This window comes from Pinus tabuliformis, chromosome 1_2, assembly GCF_031772625.1.
Source record: "Pinus tabuliformis cultivar Carrire ecotype Pingquan chromosome 1_2, CPIR1, whole genome shotgun sequence".
Taxonomy (NCBI): domain Eukaryota; kingdom Viridiplantae; phylum Streptophyta; class Pinopsida; order Pinales; family Pinaceae; genus Pinus; species Pinus tabuliformis.
The window spans coordinates 748,409,133-748,428,946 of record NC_142298.1 but is presented as its reverse complement, the minus strand read 5'-3'; the positions used below and the strand labels follow the sequence as shown (position 1 = coordinate 748,428,946).

The following is a 19,814-nucleotide window of genomic DNA, read 5'->3' as shown; positions in this document are numbered from 1 at the left end:
CTAAGGGTGGGGAAAAACAAAGTTTTCATGGTTCGAGTCCCAACAGAAGGTGTTCATTGAGTTGAAGCACTGACTCTGGTCTGCACTGGTACTCACACTGACAGACTTGCAGCAGCCATTTGAAACTGAGACACTTTTTGATACAATTCGGAAGTACCCCACCTATGATAAAGATATGTATTCCATTGCGCAGGATTTCCGACAATGGAAGCATTGCATTATGGGGAAGGAGACGGTCATCCACACCGATCATTGATCTCTTCAATTTATACAGACACAAGGTAAGTTGCAGAACAATCGCCATCAGAAGTGGTCTACATATCTGCAACAATTCCACTTGAATATTAAATACGAAAAGGGAAGCACCAAGAATGTTGCAGATTGTCTCCGCTGACCCCCAGTTGCAGCACTAACTACTGTTCTCAGCTCTTGTGGCCACGAGACCTCTAGATGGCCACAAATGATCGGATTATGGACACACAAGTCAAGAACACTCGCCAGCAGAAGATCCAACTATATTGGGTTGTCAAAGTTGGTCAACTCCTGCACCAAGGCAAGTGGCTCACCAGGGAGCAAGGTTAGCAGAAGTTTCCCCATCTCATGGAGGTACTCAACGCAATGGGGACCATTGCTTCCTAAGGGGGGAGGACTAATCCAGGTGGATATTGGTGGCCACCTGCCTATTCCACTTAGACACCCCCCACCCCCACTATCTCTTTCAGTTTTTCAGTTTCCTTAATCGTAGCACAGTTTACTATTTTTGGCTGTTTTTCGGGTCCTGGACTTTCAGAGTTGTTTGAGGCCCTAAATGACATTTTTTGGGAAAACCAGCTCAGAAGTGTAGTCCTGAGATAGATCTTTCTAACGAGGTATTGTGCGCGTCAAACGAAGATCGTATGCCAATTTAACCAAATGGGGCCCATAGTTTTGGCGTTTCATCTCCTAGGGTTAGGTTTTTGGATGTTTAGGGTTTTCCATTGTTTCTCAATAATAAATAGGCTTCGCAGCCTCATTGTAACATAGTTTAGAGGCATGTAGCTGCCACATCTCTTCTCAAAGATAAGCTACCATCGTCCAAGCTAGTCTTATTTCCATTCTGTTTGTAAGCATATTTCAATGTTTGATATTAATGAAATGAAGTGTTATTTTTACTGCATCTCTGTATTTATGGTTATATCTGTAATTTGTTGCGTTCCCGTTTAAGTTCGGATCATCCTCATACATTAGGGAGAAATTGTTATTGTGGAAAAATTGTACACTCAATTGTATGCGTTATCCTACACTCAATGATAAGAAACAACATGTACATGTGTACTATTTTGGTCAAAGAACATTATGAAAAAACCAAAAATCCAAAGTCTCTGAAGATTCATTTAAAAAGTTAAACCATGCAAAGGCTCCAAAATTGTTTTGCATGGATCCTTGTGGGTTTACCTTTGATAGTCACATGGATCCATCAAAGTGCCAACTCAATAGCCCATTTGACACGTCACACTAGTGATATTTTTTTGCTTAGACTCAGTCGCCCATTCTTAAAGAAATCCATGCATGATTGGGTGAAACCTGTCGTCCACTCACCAACCACATTAATAATATGGGAGGAGCCAAAGAATTGAGTTGAGTTGGGCCTTTAAATACCAAGCATATTAGGACTAAAGTAGAGAAGAAGTTGAGGGTAAGGTTATGTTGCAGAAATTGCCCAAAGCATCCAACATCCCTTTACTTAGAGAACATCATTTCAGAATTTCTTATTACTTTTGTGAGAGGAGAGAGACCTTACAAAAAGGTTGGATAGAAGGACACCCATTCAAAAGAGCATTAGGTGCTCACCAAAAGCTCCCTAAAGTAATTTAACTAAAGGTTTAGAGAATTTTGTTTAACTGATTGATAAAATTTTTATTATTTTTATTTGTGGGATAACAATGTTTATATTTTACTTAATTGTTCACTTATTTCATTTTGTTTACATTTTGCACTTGCACTAACTAACTAGACTAATTGTGATTCTCTTGCAACTAGCAACCACTTTGCAGGGAATAGCTGAATTTTGTACAGCATAGTCACGAATTCACAAACACAATGGGTAAACATAAATCTATGCTGATTTAATTATTAAAACGATTTTAAAATCTATAAATACCATTTAGAATTATCCTAATTGATGTTTGACGTATATTTTGTATGTATTAACGAGAAGGCGTTTGAATCGATGCTCGTAGAAAATATTTAGTTGCATATTAAAAGAGATACCAGATCACAGTCCGGACGTTGTTTTCCATGCCATCGCTGCTTATTATTTAATAATCTAATCACATGGCATCTCACGTTTATATTATTTTTTATTTTTTCATATATTTTTTCACGTTTATATATTATGCTTTGCCACGCCGGAAAGAACTCATTTAGACAGACATGCATTGACTGTTTGAAGAGTAACATTTGATGACATCATCTTTACGTTGCCGTGGGTGTTCGCCTTCCTTACCAGACAAGAAACTTCAGTGTTCTGAAACAGATCTTCCCAATAAGAAAAGAGCTCCAACTTTTTGAGACAGACGGACACCATAAAATCGATGGTAAGCTAATGGCGTAGTCTAACCAGACTGTTTTTAGTGCTGATAATTATGGAAATTTTTTGGTAATATTTTCATAAAATTTGGTAGGGGTTTTTGTAAATCTAAATTGCTTTAAATATTTTCAATGTTATTAAATCGATCTGGAATCTATTTCCACCTAAAAAATATAATTTGAAAATTTTTGTTTGAAATTCTTTTACTAGAGTTCCGACCACTTTGAACAAAATAATTCTTCCCCTACGTAGAAGGCTCCTAATCTAATAATCACATTAGCAGTTGTCTATAACGCGACTTTTTGAAAGCTTTTCCGGTGGGTTTTTTCTATCGAAATCCGCAGGAATTTATTGGAATCGCAAGTTTGATAGCTAGTTTCTGCACAATGAAAGTGTCCGAGGGATTTTCCACGGTGCTGAATCCAAATATGCAATTAAAAAACAATTTTAACTGCAACAAATCAAAATTTACCTTCAATTTCTTCTGCCTAATTCCGTCACCAGAATCTCCAAAAAATCACATTATAGACAACTCCATCACATTACTGCCCTAACGAACATGCAGACATACAGACTGTATTTGGACTGTAACATCGTTTTACGATAATTGCTTACTCGACACATCTAAATTAATTGCGAAGGTACAAATATGCACGCTATTCTTGATTATGAAATCTTATTTAATAAGACGCTTAATATTAATATAATGTTGCAAGCTAAGCGGGCGTTAGTGAGTCATAATCAACACTGGCGGAGAGCAAAACCAACGAAAGAATTGGCGGAATCGAAGGAGACACGAATGCCCTGCTGCTGAATATTCCCCATAATGGATAGATCGGAGGTAGCCGGTGCGAAGGCAAAGCAAAACGTTCCCCTGATATCCACAGGTACCATATAATTTTTAGCCGGGAGAATCAAGCTCGCTCCGTTGGAAAAATGGAACCCCACGGTTGGAACCATCACGTATGCCCGGCCTGACAGGTCGTAGCAGGTGTCGAAGATGGAGAAGCCCTCGGCTCTCGGAAGTTGTCGGGTGCCCGCAACGAAAGCGTCTCTCAAGGCATCGTAGGCGGCTCTCGGGAGACGCGTGACGGAGGTGCCGGAGTCGATTATGAACCCTCCGCGGCCCGATGTTTCGTCGATGCGGAAGATGTCGGGTGGTACGGAGTCGAGGAGCGCGCCGCCGACGCTGAGGGCGATGAGCGAGACATAGTAGAAGGTGGGGAGAAAGGGATTCGTCTGCAGTGGTGTCAAAATAGAGCCAACCAGGACGGATTCGGGGCCGAATTCGAGAGTGCCGGAGGATTCTGATTGACGGTCGACAAGGCAGTAGGAGAAGGCGCGGCCCGTCTGCGTGCCGAGCTGCGATGGGAAGGAGAGCGGCCCGGCGCCGAGGCCAAGCAACCCCGCGGCCCCGATGAAGAGACCGACGTTGTCGTGACCGCAGCCGATGGCGACATTACGGACAGACGTGGTGCCAAATGTCAACATCTCGGTGGCAAAGCTACCGATGGTGTAGGAGCCGTCGCCGTAGGAGACCTTGTATAAGCAGCCGCCGCTGTCGCAGCTAGCTCCGAGCTGACTGCAGACGGCGGAGTCGCAGCTGACAGTGGAGAAGGAACCAGAGAAAGAGGGATTGAAGATGGGGTCCACCTGCGAGTAGCATTTAATGCATGGCTCGCACTGAATCCAGACTACGTCGCTGCCCGTGTCGAGCACCATGTATTGGTCCCTCGTCGGCGTCCCAACACCTATACGCGTAAAGTACTCCCCGCTCCCTTCCGCCATTCCCGACACGACCTCGCCCCCGAACTCGGCGGCGAATTCCGCCAAGTTTTCGTAGCTGCCCGCCGGCTCCTTGTTCAACCTGAGTTTCCTGTCTATCTGCTGCTCAAGCCCACGGACCCGTCTGGCATCCCGCCTCAGCTTTTCCTCCATCCGGCGCTCGTAGGGCGCTGTAGCGTTGGCGGCGTGCTGGACAGAAATACTATCCCTGTGCACCACTTGCACACTCCAGGCTGTCCGTCTTGACTTCGTCTCTCTTTTTCCATATTCAACCCCGCCTGGCGCTGGCGCGGCCGCCGTCTCGATCTCAGTTAGCCAAGCCGCCACATCCAGAGAATGATACTCCGGTAGCTCTGCGGCAGAAATCAGAGTCGAGTGCGCAGATTGGAGGAAAAAAAGGCACTTAATACACGACAGGAACAAATACGGGACTAGAGGGACTGTGAGTCGAGGCAACTTCATCTCCCCGTCGTTGGTTCAGACAATAATATTAGAGTCGAAATAAATGGAGCGCAAGCCAATGGAAGCTTCGGGGAGTCTGTCAGATCTGTGACAGGTGAATAAAGTAAGAAGCATGTGCATCTATTTAATGCGTTCATCGAGTGACCCGAGATACCCTTTCTGCATTTCACTCAGCAGTCCTTTCCACCCCACGACCTGAAATGGTTGCATTTATCATTGTCAGCTCCTGAGTTCCTCGCCTTACCTTCCACTTTCCTAACCCAGCCATTCTTTTTGTCGTTTCTTTTGCAAATTATCATTATCAGTCTATGTCATTGCCACCCCATTTTTCTATCTAATACATTCACCTAACACAGGAAGAAAAATACGTTTTAACCACTGAACTAATCGGGAAAAATAAATAATTAGTGATTGCTCAAATCAAAGGTCGTCTATGAAATATGCTCAACTGTGTTTCCCAGTGGTGCTTCGTTCAATAATATAATTTTAGTCGGTAAAGGCGGTAATCACTTGTCGACAAATATTTCTGTCTCGTATTAGTAGTGGTTGGAAAAAGTGAAATAAGTGGCAAAGAAAATTTTTGATGAGGTATACATTTTTCTCACTATAAACGTCAACCACAAAAAGTGGCTTCCCTCGTCTGGTTAATTCACTGACATTTACAATGAGGTGCCATTAATTTTAAATTCTCGATGAGTTGCCGTGCATTTGCGCGAGAATAATTTATAATGTGCCATTAATTCTAAATTCTCGATGAGTTGCAATGCAATGCATTTGCACGAGAATAATTTATATTAGGGTACTTTAATTTATGGATTAAATTTTCAGGGGAATTTATTAAAATTTGATAATATAATTTCAAGAATTTTTGTATGAGTTGTTTTAAGTATGATTTTTGGTAGTTTTTCTGATGGGTTTTTCCTATCTAATTTTTTAAAAATCTGGCAGGTATTTATTGAAATTACAAGTTTGATGGGTAGCCTGCACAATCGAAGTGCCTAGGGGCTTTTGAGGATGTTGAATCAATATTTACAATTAAAAAACCAGTTTAAATAACCCAAATCAAGATTTAACCTCAATTTTTTCCACAAGGTTCCGGCACCGGAAAGTCCCAAAAATCGCACTAAAGACAATTCCTTTAAAATATATTTTTGAATGCATAAATAGATTCACCACTAGAATGAAATATACTTTATAATGGCCTAATCTAACTTATAGACGAAATATCCTTTTTCACTGAATTCACTAAATTCCGGCAATACAATTTCAAATTTTTGTTGTTATTTAAAATACATTTTTAGATTTTTAGATGCATAAATCTGAAGAACCCCCAAAACTCCTTAAATTATGCAGGTTAAACAATTTAAATTCAAACTGTAAAAAATCTTTATTAAATTTTAATTAAAATTAACCAAAAAAATATAAAAGAATACCATTTAATATATAAATTAAACTACATCCTTCAAAATGGAGTTGTCTTTAGTGAGACTTTTTGGAGATTCCGGTGACGAATCCGACAGAAAAAATTGAAGTTAAATCTTGATTTGCATTATTTAAAATGATTTTTTAATTACATATTTGGATTAATACCCCTAAAAAACTTTAATTGTACTTATTAAATTTTTCAATAATTTTATTATTTATAAAATATAAATTCTTACTATTTTAAATATTATTACAATGAACCCAAAAACCCATCCTTATTAAACATTAATTTACCATTAATGCCTCTTTGCGATAATTTATTACATTTCTTTTATAAGGAATCTTTTCCTTACCATAATTTATTGGAATTCCTTTATAAGTATCTTTTCCTGAATTATGAAAAACAACTTATCCTATTTTATTACATTTCCTTTTATCAAGAATCTTTTTCCTGAATTACGAAGGACAAATGAAATCTTCCTTTTTATCCTTGAAATCTGATATGTATAAAAATGGGAACGTTAATATTTTGACATGTTTGATTCATAATTTTTATTAAAACTTTGGAACATTTTTATTAGTGTCTTTAAACTTCTTATTACCATTATGGAGTATTTAATTAAACAACTAATCATTATAAAATTTCAAATTTTATAATATTATAATTCCTTAACTTTATTGAGTTAAATGTTTTTTTTTAATAATTTGATGTAATAAGATCACCTTATATTTTAAGTCAGTCTGAAACTAATATATAAAATGCCAAGCTTTTTATGTATGTTCAGTTTCAGTTTCAATTTTATTAATTTAAAATATATAGATTAGTTTTATAGCTAATTTCTGCACAATCAAAGCGTCCTAGGGGTATTTCAGGGTGCTGAATCCAAATATGCAGTTAAAAAACCATTTTAAATAATGCAAATCAAGATTTAACCTCAATTTTTTCTGTCGGATTCATCACCGGTCGCACTAAAGACAACTCCATTTTATATGAGTTTTTCAAATTATATTCACCAGGGTATTTCAGGGTGCTGAATCCAAATATGCAGTTAAAAAACCATTTTAAATAATGCAAATCAAGATTTAACCTCAATTTTTTCTGTCGGATTCATCACCGGTCGCACTAAAGACAACTCCATTTTATATGAGTTTTTCAAATTATATTCACCAGCCAACTCTAGCGATGGATCTAGACTGGTTGGTAAATAGAGAAGCTTCCAATCTTACCAAATATATCCCAACTTTAAACAACTGAATCATTTAAAAAAATAAATTTTTAATTAAATTAATCACCTCTTGATCCTTAAAAATAGTAAAAAGAGAAACACTCTTATTCAAAAAATAAAAATAGTAAAAAGAGAAACACTCTTATTCAGAAAATTAGAAAGCAGTTGAGCAGTTTGAAGGCTTGGGAATTAGAGGCATGAACAACATTCACATGCAAAGTCTGGAGTTAACCACAGCTTGGGATAGGCCAGCGGTGCATCCACAACAGTAAATTCTCTTTCTAGTTAGAACTGTTTTGCCAATATAGTAACTTGCATGATCCAAAGGTAGAAACAAACGTCCTTGACTCGGCAGCAATTTTTATGGATATTCATTTATTATTGAATTGACAAATCATTGGAATGTTCTCTTCCTTCAAATAGAAGAAGTCTATGTTTGGCAACGGGTATCATAACTAACTGTTTAAAATGGAAGGTTCATATATAATCCCTCGAGCCATGAGAATTTTGAGGTGGTCAAAAGAGAGATCTCTATTAACTTATCCATGTAAACCTTAAAAGTCTTGCCATGTAAACCTTAAAAGTCTTGTTGGTCCATAATTATTTCACTCCTTTCCATTTAAATTGGGCACCGGAAGCCATGCAAATTGCAATTGCAACTAGCTGTAAAGCTTATTCAGTCCAGGGTCCGGAGGCGAGTACATGATGATTTGTGTTCGATAATTGATTGTAACGCCCTCCAGGTTGTCACCGATTCTTACATCCAATTCCATCTATAAACTTTGACTATTCCATATATATCCAATCTGTACATATGTTTATATGTTTGACTATTCCAGAAATATCCATTTGACTATTCCTCAATACATGTGTAAGATAGAAATAAAGAGGATTGAGAAATATATGAATGGCAGATGATCAAATTAATTCATTTATGGGTGGTTGTGTTGTCAAGGATGGCATTGAGCTTGTAGGGTTACGTAGGCTTATCAGACATATGACGGGAGAGGATTTGGAGTCTTTGTCTGTGAATGAACTGTAAAAACTCGAAGACCAACTTGAAATCGTGACAACTATGGTGCAAAAGAAGAGGTTTCAACGTATGGAAGAACGGCTTGAGGCTATGACACAAGAACTTGAAGAGTCGAAAAGAAGGTTAAGACATAATCAAGGTTTTTCACAAAAGAAAAATGACCTATATATGTTCTCTCATTGTCGTGGATCACTGGGAGAGACAGTCGACCATCCATTTTGTCAATTAGAAGACAAAAACCCTATTTACATGACATCTTCGGCCCTGTATTTCATGTGCAGTTGGGTCAACTACACTCCTATTTACGTGACATCTTTCATGTGCAGCTGGGTCAACTACACTTGCATGAAACGAACAATCGATAACTTGATCTACAGTTGGGGACCAGGTATAACTCAAACATCAAAACCTACCAAAATCTTGAGTTATAGTTGGGGTGTAATACAAACTTGAAAAATTAGGATGTTGGTTTTATTATGACAACCTACTTCGTTTTTCAACGAGTCAGAAATGTTTGGTGTTTTTTATTGAGTGGATTGGCTCAAATGATAATCAAAAAAGGTTGACAAGTCCATGTCACTTTATTTTCAAAACCAGTTTGGCCTTTGTAGTCGATCTTATTGACCTATGGCATTTATGTATATAAAAACCTTGAATTCGAAGAAACTTTACTTTGGTGAAAAAAATAAATTATATCTCTCTTGTAACTGCTATATCATATTAATACGATAATGCAAAATGATGCAGGAGCATTCAGGCCTAGTCAGCAATGTGATGGCATGATCACATGTTGTGACTAACAAAGGGTTGGAAGACAATAGTTTAGTATTTAAATGTATGAGAGTTTATTTATTTTAAAATATGAGAAAAATGGTATAGTGGTTAATTGATCCTCCTCCCTATGTGGAGATCAGGCCAAATAGTTACATTTATTTGGTTTTAATAGGATATGAGGGATTTGAAAGCTTTATTTAGCATTTTTTTAGAAAAGAGTGGAGTTGAAGAGATTCTCTAGGAGAGAGTGAGAGATTTCTGGATCCGAACTAGAATTGGTTCATGAATCCACTTTTGTATAAATATAGTCTTTTTGTATAATTAAGAGGTTAGCTAGGTTAGCTAAAGAGATCAGCTAAAGGCCAGGAGAAAGAGGTTAGCTAGGTTCGAGTCGAGTAAGAGAGAGCGAGGATTTCAAGAAAGAAACAGGGGGTTTCTTTGTTGTTGTAATCGAGCCAGAGGGCAAGACCCTGTAATTATATTGTATTGAATAAATAATTTTGTGTGCATGAATGTGTTATTTCTCTTGAAACCCTTCGCTTGTCTCTGTATATTTGCCTGCGGATCAAATTAAGCATTCTTCTCTGTTTTTATGCCTGAAGTTATAAATCGCAGTGTTCAAAGCATAATTGGGGTCCTTAGTGTTAATAGCAGTGTTTGAGTCGTATTAATCCCAGTCGTTGATCCAAAGGTATCATAGATTGTTATATATGGAGTTGTGGTTGTGAAAACAAAGTATCACATAGGAACCATGTTAAAGCGCAAAGTTCATCACAAAAGGAACGAGATCAAGTGAAGAGATGGAATAAAGACTATAAGGATCAATACACAGGATCTGTTGGATCTCATGGATCAACGGACCGGATTAAATCACTTGAAGAAGGAGCGCAGGCATTAATCGGCGGAAGGCGGTTTCCATACGTAGTAAGAGAAATATCAGGCGATTGAAAAGTGCTAAGTAGTATTTAGGGTTGGTCACCCGATACCATTCATCAATCGACACGCAGCAGCGGAGGAGAGAGGAAAAACTTCTTTATCGAGCGGTTAACCATCATGCAAGTTATCCACCCAATATTGATGTCAACCATTAGATCAAGCCGGGTTGATTGAACGGTCGAGATCAAGCGAATTGTTTGGTCAGATCGGGTGAAGTGTAAACCGTTGGATCAGAGAAAGGATCAACGGTGGAGATTAAATCATTGATCGCACTTCGGAAAGGTTAAGTGATGTCGAATGGTGTGGTGGAAGGTCGATATGCCGATAGCGATCAATCGTCGATCGAAGATCGGGGAATGTAAAGGAGCAGCGCAACAGAAGGGACTGAAAGTTTATAGAAGCAAATTTAATTCCATTTGAGTTCCAGCCTTAAGATTTCGAAACGAGTTTCCATGTGTTTCTGTGTAATGCAGAGATCAGAGGAATAATCTGGAAAGGGTTAGTATTTGCGGACCTGAGAGATTTGTATATGCAGGTGGAATGTATTTGAAGTCTGACTTATGTGTTCGGAGAGGATTTTCCTGTGTATTCCTTTGTATTCCGATAAAGTTGTATAGCCGGGTTTTTTAAGCAATAGTGCATAAATAACGCTTCCGATAGATGATTGTGGGCATAACCATAAGTCCATGATCGATAGTTGGTATATGAAGGGGGGATTGCCTTGTGATCGAGCTACCCTGCATCAAGTGGTATCAGAGCTAGATCAATGCTCTGTAGAGATTGGTTGAGAGACTGAATTTTAATTCCAGCATAAAAACATGCACAACACTGAAGTGAATTTGATACAGATGGAGATCAGAGTACAAAGGACACTGAGATCAGAATGGGAAAGCAGTGAACTTCTAATGACGGTCTGGTAAGAATGTTTATTTTGATGATTTTGCAGAGATTTATTTTGAATGTCTAAAGAACAACAAGGGATTGAAATTTTAAAGGAGAAGATGTTTTCCTTTCAAGAAAATGAAATTTCTGTGTAAGTTGATTGCATGACTGATTTGATTTAAAAGGTAAATTGGAGTGAAAGGTTTAGAATTTAAAGTTAAATTGAGGAGTGAATGAAGATTGCTTAAAGTATTGTTGAAGACAATGATATTGATGATTGAGAGAACAAATATTAGGTTTAATATGACTAAAAGGAGAACCACTATAAGGAATGAATTTTGGAATTTATAGAAGCAAGACAAGAATTGCTTACAAACAAGTTATCAGAAGAAATTTGTAGTGTCTACCATGAATTGGTAACTATAATTGAAATTCAAACCTAATCTTAATTGATATGGAAAGCTAAATAATCCATTGTGAAAAGTAAGAGGAAAAATAGTTGTTGATTGTATGAAGGCTTTTGAATGGAAATTTTAAATGAAAGAGTGAATAGATGAATCCTTTGGAAAATATTTAAATGATGGAATGGGAATTAGTTTTAAGACATCTTTGAAGGAAAATTTGCAGGTTTAAAAGGTTACTTTGATGTATCTTGAGATAAGATTGTGCAGGTCAATGGAAGCAGTGGAATTGCTAAAAGGAAGAATGAGTTGTATTAGCACCATAACATATGAGCTATGTTAAAAAAGATTGAGCAAGAAGAACTCTCATATGAGTAAAGGTGACAGTACCCAACAGTAAATGAAATTACTAAATGAAAGAAGGAAGTGAGCAATTGAAGATGCAGAGCCTAGAGTAAGGAGTGTTCAAGAGGAGATGAGAACAACTTCCAACTGTGGTTGGGTAGAAGTTGTTGAGGCAACTCCACAATTGTGATTGTGGGTAGAGTTGTCTTAAAGATAACAATTCCAGCAAGAAGAGCGCTGGGTAGAATTGTTAGTCAGTGAAAGGTTCGAGGAAAGAACCAATAGGTGCCAAAAGGCTGAACTCAGGAAAGTTTGGTGAGGCATGAAGGAGACTTGTTACAGATGAAATGAAAAAGGCTAGTTGCAGCTCACTAGTGAACAAGGAAAGTTCACCAAAGGAAGAAATGGAACTGACTATTGGTAGTTATGATAGGAGTACAGAGGAAATTCAGAAGCAGAGGAAAAAGAGTGTTGAAGTAATTGGACTCAAAGGAATGAGTAAAGAAGAAAGGAACATAGAGTTGGCTGAGATCAAGATAGAACTCAGTCATTTGGAGAAGCTGGTATTGAAAGGAATTAGAAAAAAGTGGAAACAAGGATTTTATGTGGGAAAAATAGTTAAATGGCCTGTGAGAGAATTGTTTGCTGAGAAATTAATACTTCGAACAATTGAGAATGAAGGAGTAGAATACATCTGTGTACCAGAGAAAGGATCTCTCCTTGGGGAAGGAGATAATGAAGACAGTGATGATAGTGGTCACTGAAGAACCGATCTATGCAGATCAAAATGAGAGGAATGTGCTAGTAGCATCCTCACAGACAAGAGGATCTCATATTCTTGGGATTAACTATTTCTGTGAATGTAAAATTGCAGGTATGTAGCCTAGTGAATTTGAACCTATGTATGAAAAGGTGAAAGAGGTAGAGGCAAGAAAAACACAAAAGGAGGTGCATAAAGACTTTCAAGACTTCAATTGGTGGAGGAAATTAAAAGGTATGGCTGAATGGTTGTGTCTTCTCTTAGTGAAAACTTATTGGATCATATTTGAACGAATTTTAGCATGGATAGAAGACCAATGGGAAATGGAGAAATGAAAGGAAACAGATGCATTACAGATTTGTGAAGTGAAGAGAAAGAAAGTTGACATAGAGAACTTAACTGAAGAAGTTAAGTAAAGGAAATCTTTGAAAGACCAAAGACTTATCATAGAAGAGGAGGAGGCATTGTTGTATTCTTTTGATAAATTGAGTGTTGGGAAAAATTGTGTAGAACAGGAAGGTATTCTACAAACTTATGATGGGGTAGCCAAGCATAGTCAAGAAGTTGCAGTCCCAAAAGTTTTCTTTGATGAGGAAGAAATCAAAGATGTTGAGGAAGAATTTCTCAATAACTTAGTGAACTATCAGAATAGTTCAAAGAAGCATGAGGATCTGATCATTGAAGCTTCAAATTAAGAGCTTTGTAATTTTAAAACTGACATGTTGTGTATGTTTTCAGGTTTGACAAGTAATGAACAACAATTGGACAATGTGCTTATGCATGTTGATGAAGAAGTGAGATTACTGGAAGAGATCGCTAAAACAAAAAGATATTTTGAGCATGTATTTAATAATTTTGAGAATGATGGTATTGACAGGGAAATTTTCATGATTAAAGAAGCTGAAGATAAGCAAATGAAAGTTTATGATGATAACCAGAATGAAATATCTTTAGTAGAGAATCAAAATGAAAGTATTATGGAAATTGTGAAGGAATATATGATGATGTTGATAGATGCAGAAGTTCAAGAATTCTGTGATTTTAAAGTGGATTATTTTTATGAATCTGTAAACCATAAAGAAGCTTTAGAAAACTAGAATTTTGTTTTTGTTGTAAAGGAAGATAAAACAACATCATTTTGTTGCAATAGTATAAGTTTAGAAGATGAAAGGATACTTCACAATGATATGCTCCAAGAAATTCTAGCTATTGAATTGCTAAATAATAGTCTCATGTCAGAACAAGGAGCACTGTGTAATGCAGAGGAAAGTATTGGAATGAGAATTGATGACAGTTTCATAACTTATGCAGAAGGACAGTATAAAGATTTGATGGCAGAATTACCTATGGAAAGTGAAAACCATAGTTATTTTGAATCTGACAATTGTGATGGAAATACTGTTTTATATAGGAAGGAGAAGTCATATGAAAATGACATGCTTATTGAATATGAAGGAATTTGTATTTTTCTGGAAAGATTATTAGATGAACCTGATAACATAGAGGAAAATATTATCTTTAATGATAATGGAAGAGAAGCTGTAGAATACAAACAATAGTTTGTAAATGGCAGAGGCGAAGAAGAATTGGATAGAAATTTTCATAATTTCTATGGTGAGGAGAAATGTACAGTGGTCAGATGTCAGTGGAGTTCAGTTGAGAAAAAATTGTAAAGAGGAAGTTGAGAAATTGTGGAAGGTGAAGACAGTTAAAAAGAGAGACAGTAAGGAAAGAGGACAACGACAAAATAAGATTTGGAAACTTGGAGGAACAGAAGTGACAGTGGCAGAAAAATTGAATCAATAGCATGATGAAAGTGATGACCAGTTACAAGGTAAAGTTTGGGATACTGGATGATCAACAGAAGAAACAGATGACCAGGAGGTCATGAAAACTTTCAATTTTGGGAGTCTAATGCAGGAGCATTCAGGCTTAGTTAGCAATGTGATGGCATGATCACATGTTGTGACTAACAAAGGGTTGGAAGACAATAATTTAGTTAATTTTATTTATTTAAATGTATGAGAGTGTTTATTTATTGTAAAATATGAGAAAAAGGGTATAGTGGCTGATTGATCCTCCCTGTGTGGAGATCAGGCCAAATAGTTAGATTTATTTGGTTTGAATAGGATATGAGGGATTTGAAAGCTTGATTTAGCATTTGTTTAGAAAAGAGTGGAGTTGAAGAGATTCTCTAAGAGAGAGTGAGAGATTTCTAGATCTGAACCAGAATTGGTTCATGAATCCACTTTTGTATAAATATAATATTTTTGTATAATTCAGAGGTTAGCTAGGTTAGCTGAAGAGATCAACTAAAGGTCAGGAGAAAGAGGTTAGATAGGTTGGAGTCAAGTAAGAGAAAGCGAGGATTTCAAGAAAGAAACAGGGGGTTTCTTTATTGTTGTAATCGAGCCAGAGGGCGAGACCCTGTAACTGTATTGTATTGAATAAATAATTCTATGTGCATGAATGTGTTACTTCTCTTGAAACCCTTCGCTTGTATCTGTATATTTGCCTGTGGATCAAATTAAGCATTCTTCTTTGTTTTTATGCATAAAGTTATAAATCGCAACGTTCAAAGCATAATTGGGGTCCTTAGTGTTTTTTTTTTCTCGATAAAACTAATTCTATTAAGCAGTAAAGTATAGTACAAGAGGATACATTCCAGAGAAGCAAGAAGCCGGCAACCGGAAATGATAGGACTATCAACCTCGGTTTCGGAAAAAGAGTTAAGCAAACAAGGAGCTACAACTAGTCACTGAAAGCTTGAGAAGCATTAAATGCTACCCTAAAAGAGTAGGGGTTTCAACACGAAGCTTTTTCCCTTTCCTTTTTTTAACTTCAATCCATCCACTTTGGGGTGGATGGGCGATTACAACTTGCAGATTGGGGTCCTCCACAGGGGGGCTCTCCTTTTCTGAGTCCGAGGAAGAGGACAAATGGACACGTTTCTGAGCAATGGCTGAATCAGAAGAAGGTACCAGGCCATCGGTGGAAGGGGCCCCTGAATGAGGGGCCTGATTCAGTTCATCATCGCTATCTTCATCTTCAGAACTGGAGGAATCAGAATCCCCGACTGGAGGGGGAGCAAGGAGCCCATCGTTTGGGCTTGGGCTTGGAGTTGTTGGCCTTGTTCTTTTTTGCCGGGCGAGATGGGCAAGAATTCTGCAAATGCCCAGATTGATGGCAATGTCGGCACCGAAAAGCAGTGTTCTCGTAATCCAGCGTCTGGGTCCAGACAAAGTCATTTATCTTGAGATTGATTTGTTCTGGAAGACCTTTGCTCAGGTCTAACTCCACACACACTCTTGCATATGAGTAGAGACCTTTGGATTCCCGCCACATATCACCATGGATGAAGCTGCCCAATGTGTCTCCTATAGCTCTGAATACACGAGTATTCCATAGATGAGCAAGTAAGTTTGGAAGCCGAATCCATACCGGAGTTTTGGTAATGACTGCAGTGGCTGGATCAAAATCTGGGAACCAGGGAGTCAAAAAAAGCCCTGCAGTTCCCATGAACCAAGGGCCCTCCTCTAAGGCCTTTTCATAGTGCTTAATGTTATCAAAGAGAACAATGAAATAACCTTTCGAGCAAAAAAAGATCTTACAATGATGTGTCCAGTTAGCATGGATCCATGCATAGAGATCCTGAGATCGAGGCCACAGACCATTAAACCTGCAAATGATGGCTCTTTCTGCAAATTCTTGATGCTGGGAAGCCAGATCTTCATGCATGAGTTCAACAGTGGGAACTTCTTCAACTTTGTCAACCAGGAAGGCCTTAGATTTAAGGGCTTCCGGGGGTTTGGGGTTCTCGGAGTGGACTGCGTCCTTGTATGAGAAAGGCCGAGTAGAGGAAGATTGTCCCGCTGCACCTCCTCTCAAACGAAGGGTAGCCACCACCGTGCTGTTCCTGGAAATGCTGTAAGCAGAAAGAGATAGAGGGTTTTCAAGTTGTTTACCTTGAAAGAGAAGTCGCAGAAGGCTAGATGAGATCCCCATTCTGCGCTCTAAATTCAGTATGAGGTCCTGCACCAGATCTGTAGGGCGAACCCATTGCATGATGGTTCTGCCTGCAGGCTGCGAGATCTGGATCTGAAAGGATTCAGATAAGGGCTTTGACCCCATGCATATCTCTGGATCTGGCCAGAGCACGGGTTCTTCTGCCTTCTGGGTTACCAGATCTGGCAGATCTTTGTCCGATCTGAAACAGAGACTGCGATTCGGAAAGCAGGTGGTGGCCTCAGATCCATGCGTAGACCCTTCGGATAGGCCTACAGGATCTTCGCCAATCGAATCGGGTCGCTTGGGTAACTGCATGTAAACAGTGCAGCTTGAGCTCTCGTCGAACATCTCCAGCTCCTTTTTCCGTATGGGCTTCCGATTCGAACCTTTGACCTCGCCGCCGCTTCTTTGCTGCATGGAGTATCCTCTGGCCAGGAGCGCTTGCCTCTTCCTGGCCTTCTCATCCTCTCTGAGATTCGGGTTCGCCTGGATCACCCTGATCTGGTTTATTAAATCATCATCAGGCTCGCAGGGGCTAACGCAGCCATTGCAGAGCACCACTTTACTGTCTGGCGGGACAGTTTTGCAGACCATGCAAGCTCCGTCTTCATCACAGGGTAAATCCGCATGAATCTCCCTTCGCTTAGAACCATGGCCGCACCTCCGGGACAACGTGAACCAGCAAGCGGCGGCGGTTTCCTTAACCTGAAACCCTAGGGCTGGAGAAATATCGCTTGCGCTCTCCATCTTCGAGGAGCCAATTCTTATTTTCAATTGGGGTCCTTAGTGTTAATAGCAGTGTTTGAGCCGTATTAATCCCAGTCGTTGATCCAAAGGTATCATAGATTGTTATATATGGAGTTGTGGTTGTGAAAACAAAGTATCACATAGGAACTATGTTAAAGCTCAAAGTTCATCACAAAAGGAACGAGATCAAGTGAAGAGACGAAATAAAGACTATAAGGATCAATACACAGGATCCGTTGGATCTCATGGATCAACAAACCGGATTAAATCACTTGAAGAAAAAGCGCATGCATTAATCGGCGGAAGGTGGTTTCCATACACGGTAAGCGGAATATCGAGCGACCGAAAAGTGGTAAGTAGTATTTAGGGTTGGTCACCTGATACCATTCATCAATCAACACGTAGCAGCGGAGGAGAGAGGAAAAACCGCTTTATTGGGCGGTTAACCATCGTGCAAGTTATCCACCTGATATTGATGTCAACCGTTAGATCAAGCGGGGTTGATTGAACGGTCGAGATCGAGCGAATTGTTTGGTCAGATCGGGTGAAGTGTAAACCGTTGGATCGGGGAAAGGATCAACAGTGGAGATTTAATTGCTGATCACACTTCGGAAAGGTTAAGTGACAGCGGACGGTGTGGTGGAAGGCCGATATGCCGATAGCGATGAATCGCTGATCGGAGATCGGGGAATGTAAAGGAGCAGCGCAGCGGAAGGGACCGAAAGTTTATAGAGGCGGATTTAATTCCATTTGAGTTCCAGCCTTAAGCTTTCGAAACGGGTTTCCGTGTGTTTCTGTGTAATGCGGAGATCAGAGGAATAATGTGGAAAGGCTTGGTATTAGCGGACCCGAGAGATTTGTATATGCGGGTGGAATGTATTTGAAGTCCGGCTTATGTGTTCGGAGCGGGTTTTCCCGTGTATTCCTTTGTATTCCGATAAAGTTGTATAGTCAGGTTTTTAGAGCAATAGTGCATCAATAATCCTTCCGATAGATGATTGTGGGCAGAACCATAAGTCCATGATCGATAGTTGGTATATGAAGGGGGGGATTGCCTTTTGATCGGGCTACTCTACATCACAAAACTATTTATAATATAGCTAAACTGCAAGAAAAGCATGGTTGTAACATAACAAACCTTAAGAAATAGCAGCAGGAAAGTGTACATGAGAGGAGATTACATTTAGTTGTGGATTTGCGACTCCCAGTTTTTTTCTTTTACAGGCTCTGCAATATCATGTATTCCTTCTACGAAAATGAGAAAGCACCATGCTCCAGCACTCTAATGGGCATTGATTGCATAATCTTTCAGGTTCCAACTTCCATTGCATACAATCTGAGAATCAAGATTATGATAAAAATGGGATGAAATCTGTAGGAAATCGAAGATCGTCATTGGATGGAAAAAAAGTTAGAGTAGTACAATATGAGTGAGTCATCAATGCAAGGATAATTTTCATAAATATTTGAATTCCATAATCAATGCATTACCAAACCAAATGCTAAATTGCCAATGTTGACAATGTTGTGTCAATTAATGCGTTAAATATTTAACTGGTGAGCTTCGTCATTTTAATTGTGTGCCTTAATGATATTGAAATCTAGATTTGTTGCCGAGACAAGATGGATATGGACTCTAGACTCTCGAATCCCGTCACATTGATAATTACATAAATTTACATAATTGTTGGTTTTATGATACAGGGACGTCCAATCCAACTTAGGTAGACTGGTAGTGGGTACTTACTGCCAACATATATATATATATATATATATATATCTATATCTCTCTCTCTCTCTATATATATATATAAAAGAAAACTTGTAATTTTATTACATGCCCGTAATTATGATCGTTTTAGAAATTATTAGCATGTTAATAATAACATGTATATTTTGAAATAACCTGTATTTGACAGTTAAAAAATGTCAAAACGTGCATATGCACGTCAATTTTAACCCCTGCGAGTCCCGAGACCCATCCAACATAATTTAAGAGTTCCCTCCCCGAATCATTATGTCATATTATTATCAAGCCAAAATGTGATTATTTTTTGAACTCTGAGATTTTATGCAAGCGCGGGACCAAAATTTTGAACATCTTTAAGAAAATTTCATGGGAGTGCTCAATGCCACAGAGATACAGAGAAGGCAAGAACTCCAAGACCGACGATTCAGTTCATCACAAAAAAGGCTTGTTCCTTCATAATGTAGAGGAAGTTAACTCTGCATCTGTTATCATGGACTTTGAAGATGATTAGGGGATGTCACCTCCTAATCGTCGAGGACTCACCTATATTGCAAACTTTCGAGTGTCATATTCTAACCCCAAGGGAAAGGCTGGAAAGAGACAAGGGACTCTGTATCACGACTGTGCAAGATCTTTTTCTCCTTATATGGACCGCATGCCAATGCAAATTCTGAAACACTTATCTGTGGTGAGTAACAAGTTGCCTAGCCG

The 19,814-nt window shown here is 38.7% G+C and overlaps 2 pseudogenes; one reads left to right on the top strand and one right to left on the bottom strand.

Moving 5' to 3' along the window:
* Positions 1-3,228: 3,228 nt before the first annotated feature.
* Positions 3,229-4,846, bottom strand: LOC149207930 (protein ASPARTIC PROTEASE IN GUARD CELL 2 pseudogene; annotated as a pseudogene).
* Positions 4,847-8,374: 3,528 nt separating this feature from the next.
* LOC149207929 (uncharacterized) lies at positions 8,375-8,931 on the top strand (annotated as a pseudogene).
* Positions 8,932-19,814: the final 10,883 nt, after the last annotated feature.